Source organism: Vulpes lagopus, chromosome 1 (genome assembly GCF_018345385.1).
Source record: "Vulpes lagopus strain Blue_001 chromosome 1, ASM1834538v1, whole genome shotgun sequence".
In the NCBI taxonomy this organism is placed as follows: domain Eukaryota; kingdom Metazoa; phylum Chordata; class Mammalia; order Carnivora; family Canidae; genus Vulpes; species Vulpes lagopus.
Window position 1 is genome coordinate 175,718,070 of NC_054824.1, and position 21,879 is coordinate 175,739,948.

General features: G+C 44.8%; 1 long non-coding RNA gene across 3 annotated transcripts in view; it reads left to right on the forward strand.

The window, feature by feature from the left end:
- Positions 1–3,834, forward strand: part of LOC121492172 — a 39,715-nt gene extending 35,881 nt beyond the window's left edge. For 2 of the 3 annotated variants that reach the window (XR_005988128.1, XR_005988131.1), the window contains one exon: positions 3,774–3,834. This is a non-coding gene — a long non-coding RNA (uncharacterized LOC121492172). The other variant, XR_005988127.1, reaches the window with a different exon arrangement.
- Positions 3,835–21,879: the final 18,045 nt, after the last annotated feature.

Genomic DNA, 21,879 nt, shown 5'->3' on the forward strand with positions numbered 1-21,879 from the left:
ATAAGGAATTGGGTTAGATAAATCTCTAAACTGTCCCCTCTCTCTCATAAGCCATTACTTCAAGGCAAGTTCCTGGCCTCGAGTCATTCTCCACAGTGAATACTGTTTGCTTTCCACCAAAAGCAGGAGGGACAAATGAAAAAGAACAAGAAATTCAGAAAATTTTGTTTTCTCACGTTTAAGGAGAGATGGATCTTTTGACAAAATTAAGGCTATTTCAACATACTATTAGATTTTTAAAATACCGAGTTTATTACGCAAGAAACACATGTTCACTATAGAAAATGTAGATATAAGTAAGTAAAAAGGAAGCAACTCAAGTTATCATACTTCCTATCAAAGATAGCCTCAACATTTTGTGTGTGTAAATGAGAAATTTTTCTGTACACATATATACGCTTTTTATGAAAACAGGATCAGAATATCCATTTTGTTTTTCAAGCTGGTCTTGACATATTGAAAACATCCTTCTGTGCTAATAAATACACTTACATAGCATTGATTTTATTTTTTCTTTTTAAAGGTTTTATTTATTTATTCATGTGAGAAAGAGAGAGAGAGAGAGGCAGAGACACAGGCAGAGGGAGAAGCAGGCTCCATGCAGGGAGCCCGACGTGGGACTTGATCCCAGGACCCCAGGATCACACCCTGAGCCAAAGGCAGACCCTCAACCGCTGAGCCACCCAGGCTATTCAATAGCTATATAGCTATTGATTTTAATAGCTGTATAGCAATCTGCTGTTTGGGTGGATCTTAATTTATTCAACCAATCTTCTACGACTAGAGAGTTTTATTTTTCATTATTATTAAGCAATCATATATATGTATGTATATATACACTTTGTGTGTGTGTATAATTTTTTTACTTTTTTTTTATTTTAAGACTCCTAAGTGAACAGACAGTACAATTCAATATGATTAGGGATGCAAAGCAGCCACACTCTTCCTTGTGGGTTCCCGTCTTAGTCAAGCTCTTTCGGGTTGCAGGGAAGCATTTAATTCCTCTGTACCACATGACCTCCCACCACCCTGGTCACAACTGATTGGACTGGCATCCTCTCCTCTGCAAAGGCAGCCATCTGGAGGCTAGCCAAAAGCCTATGAGGGGCCTGGCAGGAGTCCTGCGCCCTGGAGAGGGATTCCTTTCCTGGGTGGTGCTGAGCTAACTGAGCAGACTCTCCCTCCGGGTGTTGAATGCATGACAGGCAGGTGACCTCCGTAGGAGGGGCAGGCACGGGGATGGATCTGTGGGGTAAAACCCCATGCACTGAAGTAACCAGTGGGTTTCCTACCACCTGGGGGAAGAAGAAATCTCTTCCTGCATGATTCCCAGGGTTCCCCCTCCCTGACTCCAGGTAGTGTAGCAAGGAGGATAAAGCTGTGGTCTCTGGAGCCTGGGTTCGGATCCTGGCTCTGGACTTCTTACCTGTGCGATCTTAGGCTACTTAGTCTTCTTGTTCCTGGATTTCCTCATGTGACAATAAGGACGACAAGGCCTACTACTAAAGGTTCCTGTGAAAACTACATGAGGTAATAGATGTCAGAGCCTTTAGAAGCGTGCCTGGTACACAGCAGATGCCATTATGATTATGGCTCTGCCAGTACGGTTTGCCCTACCTACAGTCTCAGGAATCTCAGGAGGCTTCCAGGTCACCGATATCGGCAAGGACACACTGGGGACTTCAAATATCCTGCTATTATTAGTTTATTCTTGGAGTACTGCTGGTCCTTCTCACCTCTTTGGTCTCCAGCCCCACCTGCTCACCCATGGAGGCCACCAAATGTGGGCCTTTAATGTCCGATTGCTGAGCAGCCCCTGAAGCCCTGGATTCATATTAGCTGGAGAGAGGCTCAGTTGAGCCGGGCGACTAGAAAGTCAGGAATTCCAGAGGACAGGCAGCAAGTTTAGTATAAAGGTGTCAGGGATTATTGAGCACTTCCCTGTGCCAGCATTAGGCTGGGTGTGCTGTGTAGTACTAATAACAATAATAGTAATAGCTAACACACACTCATACCATCTGCCAATTACTATCCTAAGCATCTTACACGTGTTTTCTCATTTAATAACCATTAACCCCAAGTCATTGGAGTAGATAGTACTATTATCTCCATTTCACAGGCAAGGAAACTGAGGCACAGAGAAGTCAAGTAACTTCCCTAAGTTCCCATAGCCACCCAGGGGCCCACCTGGGCACGTACTTCATTGCTACTCCTAAAGCTTTTTGACTGACAGTGAAGTATGGCCATGTATGCATGTGCACGTCTAGTTCTCACGGGAACTCGTAATAGCTCGTAGGTTAGAGAAAGAGAAGAGTCTCCAAAACATATTCAGGTCGCATAAGTCACAGGGGCTGGATTTTTGCCACCAGGCTTGTCTGGCTGTGTGGCACCTCAACACAGACAAGACCAGGTAAAAGGCCTGGAGACCGCTCAGTGGCCTTGGGAAGGAAGCCCCTGGAGACCCCAGAGCACCACCGACTGCAGGTCGGGTCTGCTGGGAGTAGCATCAGGCACAGCAAAGGAGCCACACCTCTGACTGCCTGGTTCTTTGCTGGTTTCAGGGCATACCAGCGAGCTAGCTGGGTGGGCTGATTGAAGTCCCACAGTGGCGTGCCTTTTAGGAAGGAGAACCCAGCAGAGCCGAAAACTGGCTCGAAACGCAGCCACAACTCCAAGTGGAAAAATTTCAAAGCTGCTTTCACTCTCCACGCTCCTGTTCTAAGCCATCTAACTTTTTTTTCTCTCCCCACTGAGTTTTTTCAGTCTCCCTTCAAACTGTCTCTGGCTCATGATCATTAAGATTCTAGAACCACAGAACTGGAGGGAACCTTAGTGGTGATCTGATGCCCCTTGTTAAGGCTATTTAAAGCAACCGTTGCTTCTCATTGTACGTCGAAACCATTTCTCCCTGAGGAAGAAGACTTGCCCCCTTGTTAAAGGGACTGAGGAACTGGCTAGTGGCAGAGCTATTTCAGGCGCTTGCCTGGAATTGGATAAAGGAGGCTGAAGGGACAGATGCCTCTGGAGACTTGGCTTTGCCTGTCAATTCCTACCACCGCCACCAGCGGCGGCCAGGTCCTCACTGGGGAAGGCCAAAGGGTCTAACCCACCTTTTCCAAATCAGAGGGAGGTCTGGGAAGGTCACCAGGAACACAGAAATGATAGACTCTATTACAAAATTCACAAATACATCATGGTAATACCATGAAATTGTATTAACAGATACCTGTGCACGGTTTTATGGGAACACTCAAACCAGAAACTATCAGTGCCTGCAGGCTCCCAGACACCTGACCACCCGGGGAAAAGAAGTGAGACCTAGAGAAACTGCAGGCCTGGAAGGCAGTAGGGCTTATCAGCTGAGGGCAGGTGACACTGGTTTTGCAATCCCACTTTCCCCTTTCTGGCTGGGGGAACATAACCAGTGACACACCTTGGCATTGTAAGACTTTATTCTCACGTGCAGTCATCTGATTGGGAGGTTCCCACACTGAGAGGAAATGAATGGTGACTATAAAATGGAGTTATACTTCACAGATTCTTATCATCACTGTTGCTATTACCAGCAGCAAGCACTAATTGATTACCCAGCACTTTTCAGAGAGAGTGAGGAGGAGGTTGGTTCAGTGGACTGGAGGCTTATGTTGAGCTCAGCAAAGCTGAGTCCCATCCACAGTGGGGCCACAGCTATGGCATTGTGAGGCCCTGGGCTCCCAGCGGGGAGATTGAACTATGGCACGTCAGAACACGGACGATCTTTTTTTTTTTTTTAGGATTTTATTTATTCATTCATGAGAGACACAGAGAGAAGCAGAGACATAGGCAGAGGGAGAAGCAGGCTCCCTGTGGTGAGTCCCTGATGCGGGACTTGATCCCAGGACCCAGAGATCACGACCGGAGCCAAAGGCAGACGCTCAACCACTGAACCACCCAGGTGCCCCAGGACACGGATGATCTTAATCACATGTCAGTTGTTTCTCAACGGAAGCTAACAGCCAGCATTAAATAAATGTCTGCTAAGTGTCACTCTGATGATTTGTTTACACACCTTCTCCAATGAATCAGTACATTATTATTCCCATTTTGCAGGTGAAGAAACTATAAGAGATTAGGTCATTCTCCCAAGGTTTCCCCTTTGTACTGTGATCTCCACGAGAGAAAGGATTGCCTTATTATTGCTGCCTCCCTCAGCCCTGCAACAGTGCTAGGCATTAGGGGAGGTGTTCAGTAAAAAGTTTTTGAATGGGTGGATGAATAGGTAACAAATGGTGAAGCAGAGAAGACCATACTCTCTAGGAAAATGCTTTAGACTAACCAAAAGAACTACAATAATCCACAGCTCTTTTAAGCTTCTCTTTCTCCATGTATTTACCCATTGATTGTTTTCAATGGGAAGTGTCTTACTACTCTGTGGGTGTACAAGGTTGGTGGCTAATTTTGGAACACTTGTGAATCCTGGGCCTGGAGTCATGACCAAGGCTGGTGAGTCATATTCCCCACACAGAGCACCCTACACACTGGCTGTCAGAATAAACCAGAAGTTGCCATCTCGTCCCCCGCTCTGCCTGTCTCATTTTACCTTCTTGAAATGACGAAGGATGTTCTGCAGAGGGTGGAGCCAGGGTAACAGTAGACTTCTGGATACTCTTGCTCTCTGGAAACCTGAAATTGTGCAGGCTCTGCTGGAAGCCTCACATTCTACTGGAAGAGTCTGTGTCCCCCCGCCGCCCCACCCAGGAGATCAGTGTGAACCTGAAGTGGCCAAGGCGTCTTTACCGTAGGCAATGTGTGCAGGAGCCCCACTATGCCATCCAGGCAGGTGCACAACATAACCTGTCACTAGGAGACTGTTAGCCTCTGTAACAAAGGATTTTTCTCATCCCTTACTCAGAGAGAAGAGTCTAAAAATACAGGTGCCCCCAAGAGAGGAAATACGTTGATTTAAAGTCACACAAAGTTGCAAAAAGCTGTTGGCAGACCTTCCTGGGACAGAAACAGGACAGAAATCAGGGAAATCAAAACAGGGGCAGAAGAGGTTTGGCATCTACCGCAGATTGTTGGGTACTTAAAATACAACCTACTGACTCTCATTCACGTTGTGGATTATTCGGGCTCCTTTGTGTGGCTGGGGTAGATGACTGAATCCTTGCTTCCAAGTCTCTCAAGGGAGAAATACAAAGCTGGGGCAGGAGGTGGGGGAGAGAAAAGGTCTTTGGCTGGACTAGATCACTTGTGACCTGTGAACAATATGATCAAGTTCATAAGCGATGAGGCTAAAAGTTAAACCGAGATTTTCAGTTTTCTCCTCAGATTTTAACTTTCATAACTCCACCCTCTCCTTTATTATAGAGAATGGAGGATAGATAGCATCTGGGTGTGTGAGGACACGCTGGCTGGATGAGCAGCCCCACGATACTCCCGACTGCCAATTCCTCTGACAACCGTGCCCCAATAGCTTCCCTCCTCCTAACCACTCGGGATAATGCAGGTGTAAGAACAGAGGGAGAAGCAGTGCTTTTAAAAATAGATCTGACTTAGTAGTCTTTAAATAACCGAGGATTGTGATATGAGAGAGGGCTCCTTTGGATTTCCATCTCTAGCAAGAACAGAGCTTGACAAAATGGCCTCCATCCACTTGAATGAAGGGACTTGGCCTGGCCGAGTAGGAAATTCTAAAAGGTCAGAGAGCTGCTAAACAGGACAATTTCCTTCTCTGCAGCAGTGTGGGTTCTTATTTGGCTGAGATGGTCACTGAAATTCAGCCTACCTTGACACAGAGGGATAGAGTAACTCGTTGGCATTCAAAGTGTGGTCCCCAGACAGAACCATCAGCTTCACTGGGGAGCCAGTTGAAGATGCAGACTCAGAGGTCCCGTCCTCGACCTGCTGAATAAGAATCTCCCCTCTCGGGATCCCTGGGTGGCGCAGCGGTTTGGCGCCTGCCTTTGGCCCAGGGCGTGATCCTGGAGACCCGGGATCGAATCCCACATCAGGGCCCCCGGTGCATGGAGCCTGCTTCTCCCTCCACCTGTGTCTCTGCCTCTCTCTCTCTCTCTCTGTGACTATCATAAATAAATTAAAAAAAAAAAAAAAAAGAATCTCCCCTCTCACAAAGTTTCCAGGGAAACACAGGTACCTAACGGACAGAGAAGCCCTCTACTAAAAGACCTTTGCAGATTCCTTCTGCTTGAGGATTTCATGGGCCAGCTCCAGTTGGGAAGCAGTGGGCCCCCCCATCCCAAGGGGGACCTGGTTACTAAGGAAGTCTGAGGCATGCTGACGCTCCCTCCCAAGGCACAGCGTTCCACTTGTCTGTTTCTAGAGGATGTGTTTCTCCACCTCAAGACACTGCAGCTGCAGTCCCTCTGAACACACACCAGACTCTCAAGCTGGGTGGTCTCCTGGGGATCTGGTGCATGTTCAGAGGGATTGCAGCTGCAGTCCCCTTGGTGTGTTTCCCTCAGGCCATCAAAGACACACCCAGAGCAAGCAGTGAGGCAGGCAGTCCATGGGTTGTATAGATCCTAGCCCTCTTCCCTCCGTAGAACCGCCTACATTTCTCCCTGTTCATTCATCTTGGGGCTATAGACAGCAGGTAGCACCCAACATCTCCTTTGTTGTAGGGTTATAGGGCAACTCATATATTTTTCCTAGAAGGATCTACAGAAGTCATTATTGCTTAAATTATTCATAAATGTCAATAAGAAAAAGAACACCCAAACCTCAGATGGGGAGCGAAGGGTCTCAAAATATGATGAACATCCTCCTGACTGTGAGGATCTAGTTCATGAACACACACACGAGGAGCATGTCTACACCAGGTGCTGATATCAACTACTGATTTGATCCATTTGGGCCGCTGCAACAAAATAATACAGATCGGGGGGGATACCTAACAGACATCTATCTTCTCACAGTTCTAGAGGCTAGGAAGTCCAAGACCAAGGTGCTGGCATATTCAGTTCTTGGTGAGGTCATTCTATAGATAGCTACTTCTTCACTATTCCTCCCATGGCCATTCCTCAGAGTGTGTATGTCAAGAAAGAGCTTTGGTGTCTTTTTTCTCTTCTTGTAAAGCCACCAATCCCATCATGGGGCCCCACCATCATGATCTCATCTAAATCTAATGACCTCTCAAAAGCCCCACCTCCAAATACCATCACGCTGGGGATTAGGAGTTCAGCATATGAATTTGGTGGGGGGACATAGACATTCAGTCCATAACATCTACCAATGCAACAGTCTTCAGAGAACCTATTTTCAAATCTGCATTTTTTCCCTTGAATGATATGTTTTTGGTTAATACTAATATTTTTAAGTATACTGAGACTATACTAATTAGAGAAATAAAAAATTAAAAGTTGTGCATCTTCTTAACAACTAGTAGAGCTACAGAAATGCTGTTCATCGGTCCCTAACGTCTCTCCATTCCACTATTTCCGGTCAAAAATGAGCCATACTATTTTCAAGAAAGCAGTTGAGATCAGAGGTTCTAGAATTAGAATGATCTGGGTTCAAATGCGATTCTAGGGCTTCCTACCTATGACCTCTCCAAGCTTTGATTTCCTCATCTATAACATGGAGGGAATGATAATAACTTCTATTGTTATATATCATTTTATAGTCATGTGAAAATTAAATTTAATAATACATGCAATGCCCTGCTGCAGAGTAGATGCTAAATATAAAATGGCTATTACTATTTTGCTGCAGTTGCTAATATTAGACATGATACTAAGGTCTTTTTGCCTCATATGTGCTCTTTCTACCATTAGATTGAGATCTCTAAGAAGCAGGAATTAAGTTTCCCTCAATAAACTCCCTCTTACCTTCCTGAGTTTATAAAAGGTCTCCTGCTTCCTGTGTCTCATGGAGCAGCCAATATAGGGCTCTGCCCTTGGAGAGTCTAGGAACTAATGTGGCCACGTGTCTGACTACTGGCTGGAAGGACTCCTCCTGAATCCTGAGCTCCCCATAAAGCTGGCAGCATGAGGTAGGCTTTGTTTGCTAGGAGGCCAGGACATCTCCCCCACCTCACCAACCCCCATTGTTCCACCCTGGTGAGCACTGATCCTCATCCATACCTCTTTATCAGTACCTGCCGGCTTCCCCTTACATAACTCTTCATCCCTGAGCACACGTCATGCACTGGCCTTCAAGGTGATCTTTCCTTCATTTTAGCTTTCATTTCTGCCAGGATTCCCTGGGGCCAGCCATCTGAGCAGGCACCTTGGAACATACATTCCCATTAGTTCATGGAGGGTCACCTGTATATTACCAGAGTAGAAGCAGGAATCATTTCCACCCTTCCTGTGTGGTCCTAACCACACCCAGTGACATCAAAATATGTTGTACAGCTTGGCCTTGGACCCTGCTCCTCCCTCCCTCAATCAATCACCCAATTATCTCTTTCAGGAAGCTTTCTGCCTTCTTCCCCAAGCCAAGGACCTCTCCCTTGAATTTACCTCTATCATTACCCATTGCATTGGAATGATTTGTGTCCCTGTCTGCCTCTCCCATTAAACCAAGTTCCAGGAGGGCCAGGGCATGTGTATCCCCAGCATTTAGCATTGTGTCTAATACATAGTAAGCATGCAATAAATGTTGAAGAAAGAAAGAAGGAGGAGGGGAGGAAAAGACAGAAAGCACGAAAGAAGAAGAAAGGAAGAAGAAGAAAGGATGATAGACATTGGAATAAGAAAATGGTAAGAACAGGCTGGATTGAAATCTGTAGAATCCCCAGGGGCCCTGAGCAGGGAAGCTAAAACCCATCCTCCCCCATATTTAATCTTCCAACATTTCCCTCCCTGTTAACATAAAAATAGAATGAGTTTATATACACTCATTAAAATAGTTGGCTAAATAATCATGATGGTTCCTGGAGCCCTTGGCCATCAGCAAGCCCTGTAAAGGACTCTCTACTGACAGCAGGGCATAAAACCATCATCAAACACAAACACTGCACTTTTTCCTGGTCACAGACACACAGTCCATTCAAAGGTCAAGGTCAGCCACTTTTTGTGTACGTGAGCCCTCCACAGCTGACAAACATTTCCACGCACATCCCGGGGAGCGGGGAGGACCAACAAGCCTTTAGGAATTCCCTGTTGGTCATAACTTTATAGATATTGCCACAAATGGAGAAAAGCAGGGGCCCAGAGAGGTAAACAACAAAACAAAACAGCCAGCTAATCATAAAAAGTATCCACATATGTACACACACAGACACACTCAAGAAAGTTTAACTTTCCCAATACTGTTTTGCTCCGATTAATAATTAAATGGCCCTGTGTACCTTGAATAGAAGCCAACTGCTCAGCAAAGAGAGGTGACAGAGAAGCATATCGACACGATCAGCCCGGAATGAAGATTAGTCGGTCCGCCACGCAGATAATCTTGAGTTTCTTGCATTAATTTTCTGTATCTTGTCTGCCTTTGTCTATCTTAGAATTTTAGAGATGGATTAGAGGTGAGTTCTGGAGAAAGTTCGCTCCACAAACTTGGGAATATTCCACTCATTGTGGTCATTGTTCTCTTCTCTACTGAAGAGAAGTAATAGTTTGACCCTGAAATCTGAACTAAACTTTGCTGGTTGTGTTTGGAGGACCATTCCACTTGGCTTGGGAGCGAATCCATGTGTCCTCTCCTTTCATCAGAGCATGACTTCTTAGTAACACCATGAGATCTCTCTGAACAAAGAATGGGCTTTGTCCACGATTCGCTTTGTGGGCAGGAATTTCATTACTGAGGGTAAAATCACATAGGAGGGGAGCATTGGAAAAATGAATGTAGTTGTAGGAAAAGGTAAATTATTATAACCCTCTTGCACTGTTGGTGGGAATGTGAACTGGTGCAGCCACTCTGGAGAACTGTGTGGAGGTTCCTCAAAGAGTTAAAAATAGACCTGCCCTACGATCCAGCAATTGCACTGCTGGGGATTTACCCCAAAGATACAGATGCAATGAAACACCGGGACACCTGCACCCCGATGTTTCTAGCAGCAATGTCCACAATGGCCAAACTGTGGAAGGAGCCTCGGTGTCCATCAAAAGATGAATGGAGAAAGATGTGGTCTATGTCTACAATGGAATATTACTCAGCCATTAGAAATGACAAATGCCCACCATTTGCTTCGACATGGATGGAACTGGAGGGTATTATGCTGAGTGAAATAAGTCAATCAGAGAAGGACAAACATTATATGGTCTAATTCATTTGGGGAATATAAAAATAGTGAAAGGGAATAAAGGGGAAAGGAGAGAAAATGAGTGAAAATATCAGTGAGGGTGACAAAACATGAGAGACACCTCACTCTGGGAAATGAAACATGAGAGACATCTAACTCTGAGAAATGAAAAAGTGGAAAGGGAGGTGGGCGGGGGGTTGGGGTGACTGGGTGGTGGGCACTGAGGGGGGCACTGGGTGTTATGCTATATGTTGGCAAATTGAATTCCAATGAAAAAATATATATAAAAAAAGAAAAAAAAGATAAGTTATTATAGATTACTTTTTAAATACAGATTTTGTTAATTTATTCATGAGAGACACAGAGAAAGAGACAGAGACATAGGCAGAGGGAGAAGCAGGACTCGATCCCAGGACCCCAGGATCACAATCTGAGCCAAAGGCAAGATGCACAACCACTGAGCCACCCAGATGTCCCACTACAGATTACTTTTTAGAATATTGTCCACTGTTAGTCTAGTTCCTGGAAAGAGAGGAAGAGACCAAACTAGAGTTAGCAGGGTGTCTCTCGGGAGCCCACCCAGCTCTCAGGTGAGGAAGGCAGGAAAAGGAGAAAAGGAGCAGAAGAAGGAAGAAGGGACTCAAAGGTGAAAGCACTCAAAGGTGCTTCTAGGAGATCAGATTGTTCTCCCCAGGCACCTTGCAGGCACGGATGCAGATGCCTACCTGGGCCAGCCTCTTGCCCACTCTCCCCCTTTTTCCTCTTTCCCTCCCTGCCTCTTTTCCTGCCAATCCGCTTTTACTGACCATCAGGTACAGAGTATCAGGTACAGAGCAGGTAAAGGGAATACGACGAAAATAGAAGTCACTAACTTCAAGTGACTGAGTAGGAAAACTAGTAACCTACGCATCCAATAAACCAACAATGGGGTTGCATCACAGGGCCTGTGTCACTACACCTGCCAGGGCCAGCAGACTTCACGGGGAGCCGTGGCTCTTTCCACCTGGCAGCCAACCCTTCACATAGCTGGTTTCAGTAACAAGGTGATTCTCGAATTTCTGCACACCTACCGCTCTACATTAAAAGACAACGGGACATTTCAACCAAACTCAATGTAAGACTTTTGATTTGGATCTTCTTTGGAAAAAGAATCTATTAGAAGACCTATAACCTCTGGGAAAATTTAATATGGACTGGGAATTAACGCGATTTAGGCCATTATCACCAATTTTCTTTAGTAAAGATCATTGTGAATATGTAGGACAATGCCCTTATTTTTCAAGAGATAGGTGTTGAAGTATTTAGAAGTCATGTCTACACCTTACTTTGAAACGGTTAAGACAAAATATAGATGTATGGCAAAATTTAAGCAATTGTAGAATAAACAATCGTAGCCTTAAGGAGACGGATGGGAGCGTCAACTGTGCTAGTCTTTCAACTTTTCTACACATTCGAAGCTTTTTGTGGCAAAAACAATTGAGACGACTCTCAGCACCTGCTGGGTGTTATACTAAGGACTTCAGTAGAATAAAGTCATTTGTGTGTCAATTAACCAATAAATAAACCCTAGCTCACATTTCCCGCGTGCCAGGAGATTCTGAGTTGACACAGGTCTTCTCCCTGAGTCTGCACAGCGACACTGCATGACAGGGTTTCTCTTTACAGGGAGGGGAACCGAGGCTTGGCAAGGTGAAGTACTTGTCCCACGTCACACAGCTGGTGACTGTCAGCACCAGATCCCGACCTGGCTTTGATCTGGGTCCAGACTACCCACTCTTCCCCGCTGCTCTCCACCCACGGCCTCCCGGGAACACCTTGAAATGCAATGTCGGGTTGAAGTAATAGCGACAGAAATCATTGCCGTGAAGGGCGATCTGTCAACCCATGAGTACAAACAACCATTGTAAGAGCCTTTCCTGCTTTGTTAGAGAGAAGAAGGGCCTCCAGGGGCTGCCAGGGGAAGAGAGGCCATTGGTGAGGGAGCAAAGGGCAGAGAAAGAGGAAGTGGGGAGCGGAAGCATGGCCTAACCCTGTGTACCCACAACTGTTTAGGGGCAAATTCAAGCTGTTGGGCAGGTATTTCTGTCTGGAGCAGCAAAGTATTTTCTGTTCGGTGGAACAGTTGCCACAATCAACGGCGTTCTACATTACTACTGAAGGTTGGAAAAAATATCAGAGGGGAGACATAAAATGGTGTTTTCTTCCCTAATGGTTTCTTTCTTTAAAGATTTTATTTATTTGGGAGAGAGAAAGACATAGAACAAGAGTATAGTGGAGCCACAGAGGGGGAGGGAGAAGCAGAGTCTCCACTGAGCAGGGAGGCCAACGTGGGTCTCAATCCCACGAATCCGAGATCGTGACCTGAGCCAAAGGCAGATGCTTAACCAACTGAGCCACCAGGTGTCCCTTCCCTAAGAATTTCTGAATCAAGGTCTAATTATGTCTGAAGTTCCTATTACTGACCCACTATCCGGGGCACACAATGTGATTTAAGAGAGTGAGGCTGGGCTGGGTTGAGTCATTGTTACCCCCTTACCGCCTTATGAGCAGAGCCAGAGAGAGTGAAGGGCAGGCTAGGCACAGCCTACTGGCCTCTACAGGAATTTCCACCATGACTTTGACCTTACCTGCCCTCTGCTCCAGTCTCCTGACCAGGCCCCTGCGCACGGCAAAGCCGCAGGCCCCAGGCCAGGCTGGCAGACTGACCTGTGTAGTAAATTGGGGGTCAAGTTCTATTTTGCTCTTGGTGTATGAAATATAAGAGTTAGAGAAATCATGTAAAAAGTCAAAAGGAATGTAAACTCTGCAAACACCAGTCTCCCAGGGATTTGGCATTAGAACAAAAGTCACTTCCTCTAGTGCCCTTTTCACGCCGCCCAGCTTGGAGGACAGAGGTGAGGACAGAGCTACCCTCAGAAAACCTCTGTCTGGTGGGTGTCCTGAGCAACTCAGGACCCACTGTTTATGCAGGGGGGGCAAAGGGGCTCCTTGTACAGAATTTGGGGCCTGTCTCTGGGCAATGTATCGTTGTTCGGCACACACAATTGAGCCAACTGATTTCAGTACATGTTTCCAGAAACTTCAGAGCAGTGTGACAATCACAGACCTTCCCTCAGCCCCAGAACAAGGGTGACACATTCTGAAACAGCCCTTGGCAGACAAAACGTTGAGGTCAACTCTGATATTTCTGTGAGGCAGATTCCATTTCAACGGAGACAAAAAGGAAACCGTTCCCGAAACTTCAGAAAACGACAGAACTGACAGCTATTTCAACAATTCCAAAATGAAAGGAGCTCCTGGGGGAAGAAATGGAACAATGGAAAAGTATTTGTTCCAACAAATGGCTTTCACGAGGCGTTGCCCCTAAAAGTCTCCCTCAACGTAGCTAGTTCTCTTGCCTTGAACCCCTGTTGCCTGCTGCCCAGCTGTGAGCATCCCATGAGCAGCTGCTCAATGCCCCCCACGCCCCCCACCAACCCCCAACACTGGTCGCCTTCCTCTGGCTTCTCTGAGCTCCCAGACTCCTTTCTCTCAGTGATCTTTCTAAAGGTAAGCATGGGCCCATTCCTCTCCTACTTAAAACTTGTGGCTGGCCCCAGATCCCCCTACATGATCAAATCACACACAATTTGGCACTGAAGGCCTTCAGGATCTTTCTCCTGCCCTCTTTTCCCAGACTCACCTGCTATTACAACCCCCACACCTCTTTTGTTCCAGTTATACAGACTGCTCTAAATTCTCTCCCTGTCTCTAATGAGTGGTGTCCGTCCATGCCTTCTCACTCACTGCTCCCTTCTGAGTCCACAGACTACACTGAAGCTTCGAGACTCAGCTCAAATGTTACATCCTCAATGGAGCCCATCCAGAGCTACCTTCCTTCCCTCTTTCCCTCTTTCTTTCTCTCTCCACACACTAGATGCCCTGCGTGCGTGCGTGTGCGCGCACATGCACACACACACACACACACACACACACACACTTTCTCTCCATGGCTTCCTTTCCCAGACACCCAAACATCACACCTTTTTCCAGGGCTCGGCTTTGCCCTCTGTTCATACATCTGCTGCCCACATAGACTATGAACCCTTCCTTGAGGCCAGAGTCCACACAGTGCTCGTCTTTGTGCTTCTGGTTCTTAGCACAGTGCCTGGCACCCAGTAGGTGCTTCATCATGTGGAAGGAATCTGGATCCTCCCCAGCCAGCAAGGCCAGGCTCAAATTCCGCCTTTCCTAAGTCTTCTGAGATATACCCGCCTGACAGGAAACGTTCCTGCCACCTCAGAATGCTGTATCCTTTATTTGTCGGTAAATCGTTACTTCTCTCTTCGTAAAAAAAAATTTTTTTTGGTATTTTGTAGGATTGAAAACATTATCTTTCTAAACTATCATATACTTTCAGGAAGTAACACTTTTGACTTCCTCTCTTTCCCAACCAGCCTTTGGTTTTGTTTAGGAAATATTGTTAATTAATTTGTCAACTGGTGCTTTAAGACATCAACACTAATTCTTTAAAGTCTCTTAGTTTATAGAGAAAATGTAGCCAAAAGACTCTCTTTATTTATCCTCTGTTAAGAAGCCCAGTGTTCTGTACGATGAATCTCAGGGAAGCCATGGGCTAATAGGATAGAAGTCCTGGCCCTGTGCCCTGGCCACCTTCTCCATTGTCTGTCCTTTTGCTTGGCCCCTTCCCAGCCTGGGCTGTTTCCCTTCCCAGGGCCAAAGGATTCAGATTTACACATTGAAGTCCTCTTTGATTTTTCTGGGGATAATCCTTTCAGTGTCTGGTTCTCTGCTGTTCCAATAATACTTCATCGATAAGACTGGTAGCTCTCAACTTTACCACAGCCCTACGGCCCTCAGGCGGGAAATTCATATACATGACTTCTTTCAAAGTGACCCCGGGGAAACTATTTTGTTTTGTTTTGTTTTAGTCTCACCATTTCAGAAATCCTAAAATGCAGATCTGGGGAAGGAGAAGGATATATAGAAAAACTCTCCCTTAGGTTCCACTTGCCACTTCTTTGTATCACCAGTTACCTGAAGAGTCCAGCTGCTTGGAAGCCTTCAGTCAGGATGGTGGTATCCTAGGCAGTGATCCTGGACTGCCAGCTAGAAAAGATCAAAGTGGCCTAGGGGTTGGAGCTGGCAAGAGGGAAAGCAGCTGGTCTCTATCACCACTCTCCCTGCACCTCTACCACCCTGACTTATGCTCTGTAGCCATCCAGACACAAACTGCCCCTCAAAGGCTTTGGTAGAGGGCCACGTATGATGGGAAGGAGTCTGGTTTCAATGTCAGACTGACATTGTTAAGGCTCCCTCCCACAGCCTCTCTTGCCCATATTCTTCACATCCTAGAATTGAGTGTTGGTGAGATGGGAATCCAAATCCACACATCTGTTCAGAGTCATGCTGTGGTGAGGAGTTGAGAATAAGACGGTGAGGTCTGGGACTACTTGCTTGATAGATGGACACACATGGGTCCAGGCCAGCCTACAAAGGCCAATGTGACATGATTATGGTTAACTTTAACCAAAGGTGGGCTCAACCTCGTCCAAGAATCCAGGAGCTTCTCTTAGGCAGTCAGCCAGGAGGCTAACAGCATCTTGGGGTTTTAACAAGTATGGGACCTCAAGCTAGGGGTCTAGGTTCTGGGGCAGGAGATCAACTACTAGATATCACAAAGGGAATGCTGAATTATCAAGATTTGTGCTTGGTGAAAACAGAATGTTACAAAGCAGATTGATAACATGGAATCAGGATACTGAAATTCAATCTTGCTCACTAGCTGCAGAACTGCCTTGGTGGTGGGCTACAAGTGGAGAATCTAGAGCAAGGCCTGGTGACAGACCTGGGCAGGCCTTGACTCTGCAGGTGGAGCCCTCCCTATTCTAGACAACCAGCATCAGAAGGACAAGGACCACATGCGGCTTGCTCTCCACTCAGCAAGTGCCTGACACACAGGAGGTGCTGAATACTTGTTTAGCTAATTACCCTTGTGTAAAATCTTAGGGAGAACAATGAGGATGCCTTCTTCTATAGAAGAGCAGAGTCAGTCCTTGTCCTGCAGGTAGCACTGTTACCAGAGCTCTGTCTGGACCCTTCCAGCTCTAGTCTCTGGATTTATTTCAATAAACAGGTCCAGCAGAATGAACTAATTTAATTCTCAAACAACTCTATAAGATGGGTCCTTTTATTGGCCCTATTTTATACATGAGGAGACAGAAGCACAGTGAAGTCAAGTAACTTGACCAAGGTTTCATACTAACCAATAAATGATAAAGTCTGGTTAAAAAAAAAAAAAAAAAAAAGGCATTCTGGCTCTAGAACTTATGCTCATTGGAGTAGCCTCTAGGGGATCCAGACCCATCACTATCCATGATTTGAGAGCTATGTAGCACTGATCTCTATGACCTTCCAGAAGTCATTCACTACTCTGAGGCATCCTGGTAAGTCTGAGATGCTGGCAGTGGCTACCAGATGTGAAAATGATTCCTACTACCCTTGCACATTTCTTAAATACAAATGAGACAAAACTTGATAAAGCATTGCCTTGTAGAACTCCTCCCTGGGCCTGGACTATGTCAGGGCCAGCATCATGGGGGCATGTGGCTGTGCAGTCACACAAGTCCTGTGATTGGTTTAATGCTCTTCTGCAGCCATCTCGGAATTACTAATAATTTGTGAACAAGAGTTCTGGGATCTTTGCTTTGCACAGAGCCCTACAAATGATGTAGCTGATCCTGCCTGTGTTTCTATGTTGTCCATCAGATTCAACTGGATTTCCTTTTACTCACCCTCCCTTTCTTGCCTGCAGCTGAATCAGACTCCTATCTCTGTAAATTCAGGGCTCCTGGGTGGCTCAGTCAGTTGAGTGTCCAACTCTTAATTTTGCTCAGGTCATGATCTCAGGGTCCTGGGATCAAGCCCTAGGTTAGGCTCTGCACTGAACGTGAAGCATGCTTGAGATTCTTTCTCTCTCTCCCTCTGCCTGCATGCTCTAAATACATACATACATACATATATACATACACAAATAAAATCTTCTAAAAAATATTTCTGTAAATTCCGCTCATTCTCAGGTGGTAAAAAAACATGCAGGTCAACTCCAGTTTTTGAGTCTCTTATCTTAATCTGCTTCCCCTGAAGCCAATTAGAATTTTTTTCATAAGGCCTTTGACTCTGATATTCACTCCATCCCTCCCATCCTCTTCTCAAACTGAGATCTTAATCTTTCCACTCCCTGCCCATCCAGGAGAGAGAAAAAGGCAGTGAGGATGAGGTGGGCAAAGAGACGCCTCAATGAAAGGGGGGACATCCATAGTGTTACAAGATAAACTGAGGCATATTAAAATGTTTAAGAGTTTATTTAAACAAAGATCAATTTGGATTAGGCAGTGGCAAACTAGAAGTAGTTAGGAGTGCTCCACCAACAGGAGCCGGAGGAAGGATTTATATGTAAAAGTACAAAAACAAAGAAAATTATTTGATTGTCCATAGCTTAAGGCCTAGTTGGCTGTTTGTAATTGGTTGTCCTTAGGGTTTTGATTTCATAACCTTGAGGTATTTACAGGCTTAGATTTTGGTTTGCTTTCCTAGGCTGCCAGGGCACTTGAGCCACGTAAGTCTAATGGCCTCCTTGTTTAATTAATTTGACAGTAGTCTAGATTAAAAGAGATTTAAGAGACATGTTGACCAAATTAATGTGTGGACTTTGTTTAGGTCATGATTCAAATAAACCAACTGTAAAAAGATGCATCTTAGATAACCAAGAAACATTGACTATAGACTGGGTATTAAATGATACTGAGGAATCATGCTTTGTTTTGCTGGGTGTGTAAAAGGCATTGTGGTTACGTAAGAAAATACCCTGATTTCTTTCAGAGATGCATACTGAATTATTTAGAAGTGTTATGACACGGTATCTAGGATTTGCTTTAGAATGCTTTAGGGAAGAAAAAAGGTTGGAGAGGAAGGGAGATGAAAGAAATATGGCAAAGTATTGATGCTTGTTGAAGTTGGGATGGGGTTTCTTGTACTATTTTCTTTGTTTATGTTTGGAAGTTGTCATAATAAATAGTCAAACATGAAAGAGAGGAAAAGCGAGGGAGCCCACGCATAAGAGAGTGAGCGAGAGAGAGAAAGAGAGAGAGCATCTAGACCACAATGTTTCCAGAAGAACAGAGGCAGATGTTTACTGTTGTTCTCTTTACTGGCTCAGAGGAGTCTGATCTCTGAATGAGCTGTTTTCTTATGTGTGTAGACAGCTTTCAACTTTGCAACGTCCTCTGAAACACCATCTTCTAGAGCCGGTTCAGTGATTGTGGGAATGGCTCCGCCTAACCATCCTCACTCGTGCTCCTGCCTGTTCCTTCTTGTGAGTAATTGCTTATGATGATACCAGTCTAACTGGAGCTACAGAGGCTCAAACTCATGACCTTGACTTATTAGACTCCTTCCTTAATTTCATCACATCTAAATCCTGTTCCTTCCCTGGACCTAGTTCCCATGCTACCTCCTATATGAAGCCTTCTGTAACCACCTGGCCTGTCATGATCTCTCCGTCTTCATCTCCCATAGCAACTACAGTCCAGCACCTGGCATTTAACCCTCTATTTAGTCTTGAGTCGTTCTTGGATAATTTTGTGCAACCCATTCTTATCTCCCCAATTGACAGCAGTTTCCCCTGCCTTCCACTCTGACAGAGTTCAGGGTGCTCTGAACAGCTCTATTCCACTCTGAGCAAATTGTAGGCCATGTGTTTGTATGTTTATTCATTTATTCTTCCACTACTGAGCAGCTACTATATGCTAGGCATGGTGTTGGAAGCCAGGGATTCAACATCGAACAAGATAGGCCAGGAGCTCTTTCTGTTGAGAGGGAGAGATAGCATTAGGTAAGTACACAACAAAGTAATTCATAACAGTGGCAGTGAGTGCTGTGAAAGCAGCACCCATGGTGCTCTCTGAGTGCACAGAACAGGAGACCTGGACTGGTCGGAAGAGTCAGGGGAGGCTCCTGATAAGGAAGTGACTTTAGGAAAGGACTTGAAGGAAATGTAGTAATTAGCCTGGCAAGGAGGTGGGGAGGAGCATTCCAGGCAGAGGAAACAGCATAGGAGATGCCCCAGGGACAGGGGTAGGGGAGTTTGGCATTCTAGAAGTCCAGTTTTACTGATATGCAGAGACCAAGATTGAAAATAAGCATACTTAAAAAAAATAAAAGAAAATAAGCATACTTCTTTAATTGAGATGAATTTCTAAGCACATTGGAACTGGGTTCTTATTATCATGTGAGGTAGATTATCATGATAATAGCCTCCCATGTGTTCTTATCTCCCTGAATGCATGCCACTGCCATGTGACTCTATCCCTCTTCCCATGAGCAGCAGAGTCTATTTCTCTATCTGTTGAATCTGGGCTTGGCGGTATGACTTTATTTGGCAAATGGGACAATAGCAAATTTGACGCTGTAGAGGCTCTTGCTGATGGCAACTCTATATCACCATGTGGACAAGCCTGGTCCTGCCTCATTGAGGATGAGAGGCACCCCATGGAAAGAGGCTCTAGCCACACCCTTGGTCCAGCATTCCACTCAAGCTCCCAGATATATAAGTGAGGCCATCCCAGACCATCTAACCCCCCAAAAAACAGCCCAGACCAGAAGAACCACCCAACTGACCCACAGAATCATAAACTATAATATATATTTGTTATTTTAAGTCACTAAGTTTTGGAGTAGTTGGTATGAAAAGCTAACTGATACATTATCCTTACATCTCAGATCTTATATATTCCTATCAACCAACAGTCTCTTACAATCAAAGCATTTGTTAGGTGTACAATAATAATAAAAATTCAAAGATTATAATCTAGGTATATACCTTCCTGTAAAAAGGTAAGTAACACCGCATTTCAAAATGAAAAATGCTAGGTGAGTTCTATCCATGGGAATAAGGCGGAAGAAGTGATCCCCAAGGCAGAGAAAATTTCTGTAGGAGCTGGACCTTCAACTTGGTCTTAAAGGGCACTGATTTAATCTTAGGTAGCTGGAGAGGAAGAGGGGTGATCTCCAAGACAGAAGAAGAATGCAAACAACATGTTCAGGAAACTGACGAGCTGTCTGGTTTGGCCAGAGCATAAAGGAAATCAATGAGAGATAAAGTTGGAACGGTGGGGGGAGGCCAGGCTATTGAGAGCTGGAAACCTGGGGTTAGAGTTGATAGATTAAGCAAATGAAATTACAGGGTGCTCAACAACATTTGGGACCTACTTACACTAAAAAAATTACTTGTTGCTTATTTGAAGTTCAAATTTAACTGGAAGTTCTGGTTTTTATCTGGCAACTCTAGCTAGGGGGGCAAACTCAACTGCCTCTAGGAGACTAGGAGATAAAATGAATAAGTAACACAGGCAGGTGTAAGGCAATAGAGTAGGGTGGGGACGTAGGGTGGGGACCATGGCAAAATAATCAGAGAACACTCATTCCACTGAGGGTATCAGCTCAACTTTGCTGCTGCCAATTTTTGCTATGTGAACATGCAGGTCCAATGTTTCCAAAGTTGAAACTTTGCATTTCTTTGTGAAATCTCCTCATTATTTAACATAAATGAATATTGCCATATTTTTAAAAACCAGTGTGGGCCAAACAAAACATGTCTGGCAGCTGTATCTAGTCTGAGGACCTCTGTTTTCAAACTCTATTTTAAGTCTCAAATACCTAGATTTTTGTTTGTTTGCTTGCTTTTTACTGAGGTGATACATGCCTGTAAAAAAATCAAACATCAAAACATTAAGGCGAATGTGAAAGCTTTCGTCCCTCTCTTTTCTTCAAATCCTATTTGCTTTCCTGGAGGTAATCCTGTCTACTGTCTGGGAACATATGCTAAAGATTTTGGACTTTATAATCTGGAAGCTGGGTGAAGACAGAATCACAAATGCTAGGTTCGTGTTCTAGCAGAACTTTTGTGTCTGTGTACAAAGAGGTACGTGTGTCAGGATGTTTATGATAAACACAAGGATGTTTATGGCTATGAAAAATTTAAAATATTCTAATTCCCATATTGGAGGATTATATAGGTAGATTGTGATATATTCATGACAAAATACTATACAGCAGTTGAACTGGATTAAGTTGCTGTTCATGTATCAAATGGACAGATCCTCAAAAACATTAGGTGAATATAAAGAATACATTACACAAAATTTCTCTATTTCTATCTATCTATCTATCTATCTATCTATCTATCTATCTATCCATCCATCTATCTAGTCCAAGTATAAAAACACTGACCAGATGGAAACCTGTCTAATTCATTGTAATAGTTTCCTATTGCAGCTCTAACTCATTGGCACAAACTTAAAAACCTGAAAGAACACCACTCTATTATCCTACAGTTCCTGAGCTCAGAAGTCTACACTGGGTCTGCAGGGCTGTGTTCCTTCTGAACACTCTAGGAGAGAACCCTTGCCTGTCCCAGCTTCTAGATGCTGCCCACATTCCTTGGCTCTTGGCCACATCCCACCAACCTGTGCTTCCACCATCAGGTCTCTCTGATTCTGACACACCCTCTAATAAAGACACTTGTGATTACATTGGGCTCAGATGGATAATCCAGAATAATCCATCTCAAAAACCTTAATTTAATTACATCTACAAATTCCCATTTGCCATGTAAGGTAATATATCCACAGTTA